This window comes from Anas acuta, chromosome 17 (genome assembly GCF_963932015.1).
Source record: "Anas acuta chromosome 17, bAnaAcu1.1, whole genome shotgun sequence".
Classification (NCBI taxonomy): Eukaryota; Metazoa; Chordata; class Aves; order Anseriformes; family Anatidae; genus Anas; species Anas acuta.
Window position 1 is genome coordinate 10,579,056 of NC_088995.1, and position 14,082 is coordinate 10,593,137.

The 14,082-nt window shown below is 41.9% G+C and overlaps 1 protein-coding gene across 10 annotated transcripts in view; it reads right to left on the reverse strand.

Annotated features, from left to right (window-relative positions):
* GNB1L (G protein subunit beta 1 like) overlaps positions 1-10,899 on the reverse strand; it is a 41,457-nt gene extending 30,558 nt beyond the window's left edge. For 5 of the 10 annotated variants that reach the window (XM_068701226.1, XM_068701215.1, XM_068701217.1 and 2 more), the window contains exon 1: positions 10,762-10,899. The gene's annotated coding sequence lies outside the window, so the exon portion shown is untranslated. Of the gene's footprint in view, positions 1-10,068; positions 10,520-10,761 lie in introns of those variants that run through there. The other 5 variants (XM_068701221.1, XM_068701220.1, XM_068701214.1 and 2 more) reach the window with 3 other exon arrangements.
* Positions 10,900-14,082: the final 3,183 nt, after the last annotated feature.

The window sequence follows — 14,082 nt, forward strand, 5'->3', positions numbered from 1 at the left end:
CATAGTACTTCAGATGCAAGCCCACTGTGGCTTTCCTTAGTAGCAAAGTGATACCTTGATGTGACAAATCTTCAGTGACCTCAAAAATCATGTGACTTTAAAGAGAGAAGTTACTTCTTTCTTCAGAGATGCGATTCTGGCTAATACACCTGGCAGAGGAAGCTGTCTTTGCTCTCAATAGTTTAGGATTTCTGCTGTAGGGCAAGCCAACAGAAAAAAGACTAAGTGTAAGTGTACTGTCCAAGGACCTACCTCCGGAAGAAATATCACCGTATTTTAGAAAAGCACTTCCTGAAACACCTACACTTCCTACAATTCCTAGTTTAAATCCCAGAGGAACTGATAGTGTTCGCTGTCCATCCAAGTCTAATAGACTGCTTCCCTACACAACTGTGTACCTTTCAGAGAATTGAAAGGTCCTATCTGTTCTATATCAATGCTCAGGAGCTTTGGTCCATTTTTGTGGCAGTAAACTCTGTAGTTTCTCTTGCTCTAATCCCATCATGCTAGCAGCTCTTTCTCTCTATTCCCAGCTACATGCATTGAAGTGTTATATTCCACAGCTAACCAGATCACTCCCTATTTTAAGGTTACTTTGTACTATTTGAAAAAGTTGTAGTAGCAACAGGATGTTTTTTTCCCTTGATTTTCATATCATTAACTTTCATGGATGTAAAAGCATTTAGGTCAAAAAGAGACAATTATAAAAGCACATACACACAACATAAGCTCAAAAGAAAAAAAAAATCACATCCAACCAGAAGGAAGCATATCTTTGTTCCAGCTGCATGAGTTGCACAGTCATTGAGGAGGTGGTGCCAAAATCTCCCCAATACTGGACACATCGTTGCCACAATACAACCTCAGCCCTGCTTTGGCCTCACTTCTACCATTGCATGCCCAAGTCTTACAGCAAAAATCTACAAGACACAAGAGCCACCTCTCCCTGTGGATTTTAATGAGACTGCTCACATAGTGAAAATGTTTACACACATCCGTGAGCAACAGCCATGGAACAATAACTTACTAACTGTCTTTAGCACTCTCAAATGCAAAAGTCTTCATAATAATGTGTTTTCTATAAAACCAGATTATAATTTAACCTGCGAGGTATGTTCCTTTTTCAAATCTGCAAGTACTAGTTTCAGGGGAGAAGTCTGTGCCAAAGCATATTATACCTACTCTAGCAATAAATTCTTCATGGATGAGGTTTTATACATAAATTACCTTCATTTACAGTCTCAGAATGCTCTTCTAAATTTTACGGGATAATATGAATTATGAGTACCCATGTTTTTCTTGTAGGTCTAATGTGAGACAGACTTTTTCTCATATATGCAAAAGATTATGCAAGTGAGTTGTACTCTACACCTCTCCCTCTCCGCCCCTTGTTGAACAAATGCGCTAACATAGTCCAGTCATTCGCTTCTGAGAAGTGTACGGCCTGCTATAAAGATATGCATGTATGAATTAAGTCTAACCAGGATTAAATATGAATCACATGGTTAAATAAAAGCAATAAAAATATCTGAAAGTTTTTTCTAAACCTTATAAACTTAGATTTCTTAAACTGCTATTTCTTTGGTTTAGTTATTGGTACATTTATGGTTTGGCAAAATAACTCCTTTTAAGTAAATTGTACATTGAAAGTGCACGATTTATATTTAATTGAAACTACCATTGTAATCTTTACAAAACTTGGCTGGATTTCACTGGCTGAGCTTTAGGTATTTTGCTGGTTCTGCTGGATTTTTAAAACCCTAGAGATGTGGGAATGGAATGAGTCTGTTCACTATTATTAGTAGTCTCTAGTAAATACAGTTGGTGACCCACTGGAACCTAAATCCCAGCCGTTCTCCATACATCCATTCAACACTGGGTGCTTTGGACTCAGTTCATACACACTTGCCTCAGGAGCAAAGCGTCAGGTTTCCACAGGAGCTCTCACTTCGGGCTATCACAATGAATGTCAACTGGCAAAGAGTACCATGACCCCAAGGCCACAAACTGCTCTACCCACAGCATCTGAGGGGATTTAGAAGCTCTAAGACCAGGTTTGCAAGACCAGGTCCAGGATCAGTAGAAACTACAAGGTCCACTGTATTAAGCAGCAACACTGCCAACGATGCTGCAATGTACCCGCGCTTGCCGCCACTGAACCAAGGGGAGAAACAGCAGGAATGGTACAGATGGTGTGGGAAGGCTTGCTGGGCTCCCACAGCAGTGGGGGAGGATCAGGCATGAAGGCTCACCAACAAGATCAGACAAAAGAGAAGACACTGAATCATATTAAAGTAATTACCAGAAAATAAGACTTCTGTAAAATATTTGCAATCAGCTAGTTCAAGCCTTCAGGCTCAGTCTTGTATCGGGCTGCATGTAGTGGCACCACCCCAGGAGGCGCTCCAGGAAGAACGGGTGACTCAGAGACACCGTTCCTCCCTGGCTCCCTTCCTCTTGCATGGGAGAACAAATAATTTCACCCGTTCTGAATGAAATGTACTCCCACATCACTCCTAGCTAGCTCCGTAGTACAGGAAGGCATGGCCCTGCTCCCCCCCACTGCATGCCCTGCTCATAGCGAGGGAAGGATCAGGCATGAAGACCCCATTGCATCTCCTTTCCTTCCTCCCCAGACCCAAACCTGCTGCCCAAAGCAGCCATATGGGACACATTCGTTTCCCACTCCTGCCCCGAGGTGCTTCTAGGGACAGGAATAATCTAGCACGAAGATAGTATCAGTATGAAAGAGAAGAGAATCCTAGTTAGGAAGAGCATATGTCGTCACTAGATAATGATAACCACATTTAATGGGCACAAGCATGAAGACGTGAATTTCAGATATTTTCTCTTTATTTTTAAAATAGGAGGTATTATAAAATGCCCAATTACATCATCAGCCACTATGCCATATTTATGGCCGAAAATAACTGTAATTAAATGCTAACTGTTGATTTCAATAATTTAGCAATGGAGCAATAAAATAAGCAATGGAGCAATAAAATAAGCAAGTGCCTTTAAGATGTTATTTCCGTAATCAGACAATGCAAGAGGGGCTAAATGACCTGTCAGGACCTTAAATGTCCCAGGAAGAGACATGAGATTTAAGGTGCAAGGATTCTCAGGTTCTGGGCTCTGCATCCCTCAGATCTTTTTTTTTTTTTTTTTTTTTTTTTTACTGCTAGTTTGTAGTGCAGCTGGTGGCTAGTTTATGGCAGAAGAAAAAGTGAATTCCTGTCTCATGTAAGTCAGAATTACCATGCCACCTTAAAACTAGTCATTTGGGAAAAACAAAGGCTTATATAGAGACCAACAATATTAAAGAACTGAAGCAGTGAGATAGTTCAGTCTACCTCAAATTAAACTTATTCTAGACAGGGGCTATGTCTGCACACGTATGTCCACTGACAGATGAAGGTTATCTGTATTACTGTTGGAAAATCTTTCAAGATTGTATTTGACAACAACAAAAAAAATTAATTGTAAAATGAGTTCCAAACCATAACCTTTATTGAGAAGTAGCATCCAAATTATAGGATATTAAGGATATTCCCAGTAGATATTCTCAGTAAGCTGTCTGTTATAAAGAGGGGAAAATACTGTAGTATTAAATATTAATAATTCTATTTGGGGGCTAAATAACAGTCCTGGACAAATGGTGATAAAAACTTTCAGCAAGCAGGAGTAAAGCCCTGGTAAACCAGATGCGGCACCTGTCCTTAAGCAGGAAGAAGTGCATGCAGTCCTGAGCAGCGCTGCCTCTGGAGAACAGTGAGGGGAAGTGGCCAGGCCACCTTCTCCCATCTTGGTGCAAATGATGGGCCTTTTGGAAGATCTCCAGCACAGATCCCGATTTGCAAGGCTCAAGTGCTGTTGGTGTGCAAGACATCCAGACAGGAGAAAATCATGGGTAGATGTGGAGCTCCTACAGTGCCTTCACCCCTCCCGCATGCCCTGCATAAATTGGAATGGATTATACTGAACAATTCTTCACAATTTGCATTGCATTAAGAAACTTTTATCAAAAAACAAAAACAAAAACAGAATGAGCCCACTTCCACTCACGTTTCTGACAAACACCTGTTTTTCTAAGTAGATTTACAGCTGAACAAAAACTGATCTGGAAATGTCCAGTACAAACTAAATGTCCTGTGAACAAAACATGGCTGATTATTCTTTGCTACCTTCCATGCTTTTCCTTGACTAATAACAAAATACAGTTTGTCAAAAAACACATTTCCAAGTAAGAAAAAACACCACTTCCAGTCCCACAGCCCCATTTTTATAATAATAATAAAAAAAAGTCTTCCATTAGCTTCAGTGGTTGGGAGGGAGTGGGAAGAATGTGTTAGGCTGCCGTGGAGGAAGTACATAGGCCAACTGGAAAAATGAACTATAAAAAGCTTTTCTTACATAAACACAGGAGGAAGTAACCAACACCCTCAATTGTTGAAGTGAAAGGTGGGGGGCCTAAACAAACTAGAAAAAAGGAGAAAAAATTAAAAAGTCCTGAATGTCTTGCATGTTCCCAATTATTCTCAAATTTGAGTCTTGTTCAGTAAGGTCAAACTGTTACCAGCAGCAGATCTGTCAAATCTCACGCAAGGAGCATAAATGCAGTGTAACAGTACCAGGCCAGAGAAGTTTCTGCACCTAAGACTGCACCACACATTTACACAACACAACACCAGAGCTCTCTCCCTCTCTGCAACCTACTTGCAGCTAGGTAGCGAGCCCTCAGCACCTGGGACGTGGGATCAGATTGCAAAAGGCAGACCTCAGCTCCAAGGGCCGCTGCCAGCCAGTGGGTGCCCAGCTGCACGCCAGGGATGCTTTGCCCCAGGCACCCAGGAGCAGCTCCCCCAGCCACGAGTCAATGTGGCCACACCTCGTATGCCAGAGGATGAAGGAATCTGAGGGCCTAACGCAGGTGCTAGGAGTCAAAGCACAGCTTCAGTCACATAGGCCCGTTGCAGGAGAGAAAATGTATTAGATCAGATGGCTAAACTGGCAGGCCAGAGATGTAAATCCCAACATGGCAGGTTACGCAAAAGGAGGGCAGCAAAGCTGGCTGCGCGATGGCACCTCCTCTGCAGAGACTGCTACAGACCCAACAGGAGCAAGCCACCACGGATACAGGCTCATGCATTTCCACGTCCCAAGCAGCAGTCCCATACTCCAAGTACTCTGATCTGTAGTCTCTGAGGGAGATAGATACAAAAAAGAGCTCCCATGATGCTTTACTGACACTTCAGTAGTCTTGTATTTTTCCATTAAGGCATTTTCCTTAACTGTGAAAATATACTGGCTCATGGCATTCAGCATAGTCATGATCTTCTGGTTACAGAGCTTGAACTAATCAACAATTATTCAGTGGGTGCAGCAGAGCCAGGTCAGAATGTAGATACACGGCACGTAGGTTCTACCAATCCTGACAAAATCATTCAACCATTCCTTCCCAGCCAACCGTGATATAAAAGAACACAGAACTGACCTCAAATTAGGCTGAAGTTTCCTTCTACAAGATTTCTAATGAACTTCATTTCACTTAAAATTTCTAACACGGTTCTGAACATCTACCATTTAAAAATGCCTACAAATTAAAACCAGAGAAGACACCACAAAATATTGAAGTGGAAGCAGATAGACCACATCTTCTCCTGCCCCCAGAACATGTCAAGTTGTTTTGGAATTTTTGACAATAACAATTAGAAACACACCAAACACTTGGACAACACAGACCAACCAATGTGGGATAAAACTGTGTTCTTTCTCTTCTTCTTACTTAAGGAAGGTGTCAGCGTTGCTTTGCCCAGAAGAACAACGATAACGAGCTCTGGCACAGCGTAGCGCGTTAAATACCAAAAGCACAAATTCAGAAGTAGCCAGTCTGCTTTGCCCCTGGTATAAAGGGTCAACACAAAATGGACCAGGATACTGGGCTCTTTAACGTGTTTTCCTGATTCTGCAGAACACGCAGAAGGAGTTTAGCGATAAGCCATTTCTCCCTCCTGATTTCAAACTGAGAATCCAGGGCTTTACCCACAACCCCAGGCGCGGTCATGGCTCAGCGCAACCTCACTCCCACGTGCCTCCTGTTCTCCCAGGTCGACGTGTGTGCTCGCTTTGCTGCTCTGTCTCACTCTGCTTTTTTTCCCCTCCCCCACTGTGTCCACAGGTCTTCTCCAAAATTGCATTCTGCAAAACCTACTGATCCAATAAAGCACAGCTCACCCTGTGAACACTGAAATCCTTGTTTGCAGCTCTTCTTCCCCCACCTCCTAGCACTAACTAGGACTTTCCTTCCTCAAATCATCTCACCACTTTCTCATAGCAAAATTGGCCCTGTAGACTTCCAACTGATTCCTGATGATCTATTTATATGCATAGAGCATCCTGCAATTTTATAATGTGAATTAAAAAAAAAAAAAGTCTTAAATGCTTACACAATTCTCCTGTCTCTAGTTCTCAAGCAGTTACTTTTTCGATACTCAAATTCAAAACCTGATGATAGAAACTTGCATTTTAGGGAGAGGGACATAGAAATTCCTCATCAACTGAACAAGTTGAGCTATGCTTCTGGGTATGTATTACAATATCTTTTTTGCATCACACCTAGTCTACTAAATATACAAAACACTGAGCAAGTGATAGTTTTGTCAGCCACCAGCTAATCAAATGAAAAATGATTAGGCTTAGAAAAATAATAAAAGCAGAAGCCAGCTGTGCATTTGTTGGATGAAAATCCCAGTGTCTCCCATGTTAGCTCATGTGCATTTCAATTTCTGGGAAGAAAATAATGGGAGTTTCTCCACCCTTTCTCATGTGAGCCATAAAACAGATTTATTACCTAGGATATATTCTGTGTTTTCTCCTGAGGAAAAAAAGAAAGTGGTGGAACAAGTTCATTTTTTCCCTTCTACAACTAGGATTTTCTTTATAATAAACACAGAGCTAAATTTTGGTATCATATGGCCCTTCTATTTAATGCTCTCGTCACACTTTTTACCTTTCTAAATCTTGAAGTGTAGCATTTTCATTTCAGTGGGGAATATACAGCTGCTCCAGCTGTCCGAGTGTGAAAAATCTGTCCTAAGATTCCTATCTGGTACATTTTAAAGCAGAATCCTTCCCTTCCCTAAATCAAAGAAGCTTAAAAACAAAACAACAAAAACAACACAACCTACCTCTGTTTTACATTTCTTTTCAAATAGTTCCTGCTCAGCTTTACCTTACACCCAACATTTGCCCACTAGCTCTGAAAAACTTAATACTGCAAACTCAGAGTTTTAGGACAGGGTTGAATATCACCTGGGAAGGTTTTCCTGTACTTTTTTTTTTTTTTTTTTTTTGACTCTAACAGTCACATTCAGATCTTTAAAAATAAATCATGAGAGAGTTAATTTGGTGACTAAAAGATTTTTTGCTCCTAACACTCCTAATTTGCTTAGTGTGGTACAACAATTCTAAGTTTCTCTGAAGAGCGGTGCTGGTAAATCCATTTACAGTGGTTTTCCCTGTAACTTCCACTTTTGAGATGCAGAAGAGACTGATTCATATTTTAAATGCTTCTGAATCACGACACAGCCCGGCTTCTCCAGCTTAGTGGTCTGGAAACTGTCAAGGCTGATACATGCCTTTTAAAATGATATCCAGTAATACCCCTTTAAGTAACTCTGCGGACTCTGTAACATTTGTCACCTAAAGGTGACCTACAATCTTCTTTTGATAACAAGCACCTATTGTTTAATGAGTCACTTTTCTCAGCACAGTGCACCTGACATCCCTCAAAGTACCAGTCCTTTCAAATAATCCCACAACATAAGAACACTTACACCAAGTCATAAACGCCATTGAAACAATGCTGGAAAAGATGAGCTATGCCATCATTAGCTGCATATAATTAAAATGTACCATAGGAAGTACGTATATATTGCTTAGGAAAAGCAAAGAGTCTACTTCTTGTTATACAATTGTGCCAGCACAAGGCTCAAAAGGGAGCTGTTTTGCTTGGGCAAAAAATGTGCATTTTTTTTTTTTTTGCAGATTTATTTCTTTCTCACTGCTTTGTGATCACTTTTACTGCTCCACAGAGACCAATATTTTCAAAAAAAACCAGTAGTTAAAGAAGTTTTCAAGCTATTACTAATTTGAAACCCTTCATTTGTACTACCAAGTATATTCTAGTGAGTTAAACTGCATTCATACAAAGAAAACATAAATCCATCCACACTGATTTTTTTTCACATCCAAGTGCTATTACGGCCACTAAGCTGACCTTTTCTCTTTATAGGACATACCCACAAACATGTAATATTGTGCTGAGGTTCAAGTTTCTACAGAAGTAACGTATCAGTACCACAACTTAGAAAAGGTGTTCAGAAAGGAAAGTTCAAACATTTTTTAATTATTACTAAATTTGTCTTCACAACCTTGGAAACCTAACATATAAATAATCCAACCTACCTACAACAAAACAATTTATTATAGAAGAGTAGTCACAGCAACTATTTTCTGCAATGAAAACAATGTTTCACAGACAAATTAGAAAATGAGAATCTTTAGTATTAGATTCCCCATATATGTTAATTAGCTACAACTGACTGATTTCCAGTTCTTACTATTCCAATGAAATGTTACGTTGTTACAGCTGAGCTTGCAGAGAAATAGTGCTCCAACTAAAAATAAAAGGTATGCAAACACAAAACAGAATATAGCCAGATGTACAATAGGATACAGAGCCAACAGACGTCTCTTTCAAATGTACGAACATACAAGGGTCAGTAGTTAAGGGCCGCATTGCAAAAAAGAAACTTGCTGCATTCTAAAATGATCAATAGGTTCAGGAAAGTTACGGCCATACTAAGTCAACAGATTTGCTCCTTAGTACATTCACATTCTCATGCTGTATGTAATTCTAATGCTTAAAAAAAATAATCTTTACACCAATTAACTAAAACCAGACTATCTATTTGAAATTAGAAGCTGGCAGCTATTCCAGTGCGTGCACAAACATAATTTCCATCTGCAGAATCTTTATAACTGATAATGACACATCTGAGCCAGAACAAACCAAGTTAGATTTCCTGATCACAGGATATTTTACACGAACAAGAAAAAACAAGCTTACCTGCAAATCAATAAAAACGTTAACAGGAATAATTAAAAAACACGAGCAAGTTTAAAAAAAAAAAGTTATGCCAGTAGTTTCTTTAAAATATAGAAAATTAGTTAGAAATAAATAAAACATCCTCTGCATTCCATGTAACTTACACAGACAATGCGAATTATTAATGAAATGCTTCCCAGTCACAGAGCCCACTCTAAAAGACTCAGAGAAATACTGCTAAAACTGAGGTTTGGTGGAGGGAGCTTTATATGAATGACAGGTCACAAAGAAACTGTACATTTGAAGAGCATTTCAGCATGCAGAAATGCTCTTCAAACAATTCACAGAAGGAGAGCAGAAGTTAACCAGTGATTTTGATCTCTCACGTCCTTTATTTTTTCTAGAGCACTAGAAAATGCCTTGCCTGTTTTTTTACCTTGTTGTTTCAAAATGAAGTTATTGCATCCGGGCATTGGTTTATTTTCTATTGTAAAGTGGCATATTATGGAATTTTATAAATTTGCTTCATTTCAACCACCACCACTACTGACAAGAAAAATGTATAATAAAAGAATCCAAATTTCAGCTATCAGCATACAAATGTCATCCAAACACTGCAAGATTACATTCAGAATGACAGCTAGGTCCACAAAAAGCTTCACAGAACACAGAGTGCCCATGCTGAAAATATCTGTTACAGACTGGTACAGATACTTCATAAATTTGCAATAATTCGCGGCAGAATCAGACTGCCAGTAGAGGGAGCAACAGCAAGTAAACCCTGCTACCCAAAACGCGGAAATACTGGTGCTGCCCCTCAGTGAATGAGGAGCAGCACACCCATGCCAGGTACCACGCAAAGACTAACGAAGAGTGTTAATTTTTTTCCTTTTCCCTTTAATGAAGCAATATGTGAGAAATGCATTAAGGCAAGATTTCTACTCTTTTCTGATATTTACCTGTTTATAACAAGCTAGTTCTGTACATTTCTGCAGGCTGTCTCTGAATTAAAGTTTGCACTACGACGTGTTGATGTATTAAATATAAAAGCCTCGGGTCGCTCTGTGTGGGGGGGGCGTCAGGGGGCCTCCAGCTCACAGCAGGGCCAGCTGAGGCCAGACCGTGCTGAGCAGCGCTCTATCCAGGCAATAAATAGTGCGTTATTTTTTCGTATTACTGTATGTCGCATTAAATAACAATACCACGGGTTACTTTAGGAAAAGCTTTCAGCTGAGGGGAGTTGGAGCACGCAAGAAAACGACCCCAGAGCAAGGCCCGGGGCAGGGCGGGTTTCCAGGCCAGCAGGCCGCGCTCCCCTCACGGCCACCTGCAGGGCGGCCCCGCCGCGCGCCGTGCAGCGCCTCAGCGCCGCTCCCTGCCTGCTGAACGCCTCAGCACCGCTCCTCGTTCGGGCCACACAGCCGGGCTGGGCTGCGCAGCAGGGCCCGGACGAGGCGCTCCCTGAGGCGTGCGGGACCCCCTGAGGCGGCCGCCTCAGCGCCCGGCCGGGCCCGCAGCCCCCACCTCACCTCAGGCAGCGGGCGCGAGGCGTTGCCATAGCGACGCGCATGCGCACTGCCCCAACCCCCCCTCCCCTCCCCAGCGGCCGCACCGAGCTCCCCCCGGCGCTGCCCCCCCCCCCAGTCTCTCACCGGGCGGGCGGGGAGGGGCGTGGCCGCGGCGCGGCGCTGCCTCGGCGCTCCTGGGCCGGCGCAGCCCCGCAGCACGGGGCCAGGCGGCCGCAGAGGAGCGCCGAGCGCACACGTGATGCCCGGCTCCTGGCGGGCCGGGGCCGCGCATGCGCTGTGGGGGCGCTGCCGGCGGCGTGAGGGGGCTCGCTGAGGGGGGGCCCGGCTGCACCCAGGGGTGCTCAGGGGAAGCAAAGCCCGGCCGGGAGGGAAAGGCTGCCCTACCTGGGACCCTGTCACAGGGCTGTGCTGCTGCCAGGCCGGCTAGAAGGAGCAATAAAACATTCTAAACAACTTTTCTGTCACTTTTGACCGTGGAGCCAAAGAGCCTTTCAAAGCTAAATTACAGCCGGAGTGCCACACTGCTATTAATGCCTACCAGCGTGCTATCTTGCCGAGTTCTTCAAAGTAAATCCAGAATTTGTATTTCTACTCAAATTCTCTCAAACCCATCATCAGAAGGAACGCTGATTCTTGCACACAGCACACTGAGGACTGTATGATGCCTCTTAGCATGGAAAATGTCCTAAGCACCAGCAAATACCTTCAGTATTTTATAATGCCCCACACTTCTGTGCATGTTTTGCTGAAATGATTTAAATTAAGAGATTTAGAACAGCAGATCATTGCTATAAAATGCAATTCCTAGTGAAAACACATGTACAGCATACTTTCAGGTCTTTAAGTTGTTAGGAGCTAGATGTTTATTAGAGCACGGTGCAGTTACTATTCCCTGCAGTCAGTGACAATGAAATACCCCTTTCACAACATAAAGATAACGAGTTATATGGCAAGATAAGGTGGTTACCAGAATTCAGGAATGACAGAATCCAATTAATTTAACATGAATTAATGCAAGATCAAATTTATCACAGTTGGATGCAATTTGTAATTGAAAGTCACATTACAGTGCACGTTTTTACATGTTATCTCCCATCAGTAAGAGATCTCAAACACTCTCCATTTTGAACAGCAGCAATGTATTTATTGTATCGCCCATAACTCTTCCTTACACATCTGCTGTGAAGAACATCAGGGACTAACATCAGGGACTAGCAGCCCGGCTGTGTGCCAGGGGCTTTGCTATTGCTCTTTCTCACAGAGGTCCATGACTGAGGTTTAAACAAAAAACCAGGATTCATCTTCTTTGACTGCCTGTTACTTGATCATCCTTTTTTCCCCATTCTTCACTCCTCTAAGGGCTCACCTCTCTTCTTTTTTGGGTAGGAGGAGTGGAATCGGCCCTCTCGTTAAATAAACCTTTCAAACTCCTATCTTCAAAATAAACACTTTATTGTGGACAGTCCAAGCTCCTTAGGTAAAGCTTTAGGTCTCAAATCCAAAAGATACACTGTGTCCTTTTAATAATTTCATAGTGGAAACCCTTTATTTGCCCATTCCTGTGGTGTTATGGAGGTTTTCAATGATTCTGGTTTAGGTTTCGGGATTAGGTGAAACCAGAGTGCCTTAAACCTCTTTAGAGGTTTGGGATTAGGTCTGCAGCAGGCCTAATATAGCCTTTCTGTGCAAGGCTAAATTAAATGGCAGGAATATTTGTTGTGCGCTGATTCACAGGTGTTTGGCAAAATACCAGAAAACATAAAGGAACCACTGGAAGAATCATGAAGGCAAAGCCATCGAAACATGAGTATTAGCTAAGTACTGCAGTATCACTTGCAACTGTGGGGTCTTTCAGACTGCTTCTAAGTGATTTTAAGCATGGATATCATTTTATGTGTGTCTCTCACACGAATGTGAGTAAATTGAAGATCTGTCATGCAAATGGATCAAGGATTTTTATTTGGGTATCACATTCTGGTAATTGCTGCCTGTTTTATAGCAAATATATATAAAAGTTCATCAAACAGCTGATACCACTGAAGCTCTATTGTTTTATTGTACACATAAATTGTACTCCTTCTCTGAGGTATGCATTGCCCTGACAGCATATGTTAGGTCATGAGGAGAGAAGCACAATAGATTTATGCCTATTATTAAAACTCCACCCTGTCTGGGTCAGGAGGCAGAGACATTTACCTCATTGATGACCGTAGACTAATTGGAGGAGATAGGTTAGTTGTGTAGGCTGTCTACCGTGAGGCTTTTCAGCAGCTTTTCAGTACCTATCTCTAGTATGGATATTTTTCCTTGACATGCTCAGCTCCAGTCTGTAATACTGGCAAGGCCTGTCTAACTGGCCATACCTGTGACGCACAGGCTGAGGTGAGCAGATTTCATCAAGCAGAATGAAGAGCAGCTCAGCACTATGGTGTCAGGATCTCTGCAAAATCCAGCAGCTGGTTTAGCTGCATTTATAGGGAAAACTAAGCTTCAGATGCCTGGCTCTGCAATGCCTGGCCCTGGTATCAAGATGAGCAGGATACCTTGTTACAGCAAGGCAATGCACGGAGCCCAGTGTTTGCTCCTGCAGCTGTCCAAAATGGGTTGTTACTTGAGCATAACGATCTCCTCATACTCCTTTCTTTCACTGATGATGAAAGGCCTGTCAGCCCTCTTCAGAGAATTGTATTCTTAATGTATTTCTGTCCCCAAATAACTGAATTTTAATTTCAACAACTGTAGACTTACCTATTTAGGAAGTCAGCCACATCTCGGAATTACAGGGTTTCTCTGATGTTTTTTTTTTCCACGCCAACAATCAGTTCTCTTGCAGGCAACTTTTTTGGATTCCTATGGCAAGTCTTCCAATTAACAGTGCATACAGCTAGATTGTATCTTCTCAGGGCTGCTTGCAAAATCAAAACAGAAATAGTTAAGTTTCAAAAGAGTATGTCCGCTCTAATCCAATGAACTGTAAAAATAAGAGGGAGGCAAACTGGAAGGATTTAATAATCCTAGAATCAGTATAAAATATTATTTACTGCTTAAATCTAGACAAGGTTTGAGCTTTAAATATGAGTTCCTCCCATCCTTAATGGCGCACGTAAGGAAGAACAAGAGAGAGATGTTACCAGTCAAGGACAAAACCATAAAATAAAGAGCAGAAGAATAATTAAATGAAAGTATTAGGGGCCAAGGGAGGCTTAGTGGGAGTTTGCTTTCATACACGATTGATCTATACTTGAAAAGAAAAGAAAAAAAGACACCCTCCTCATCCTTAAATGAGATGTTATTTGAGCATAAATAACAGTCTCATGTCAAACACGCTGCTATTTCCAATGGAGTCTTTACACTACAAAACCACAACATTCTCAGCCCTAATCTCCCTCAGATAAAACAATACGGCTGGTGGCTGTGAATCAGCACTTCGAAACCAACTTTTGA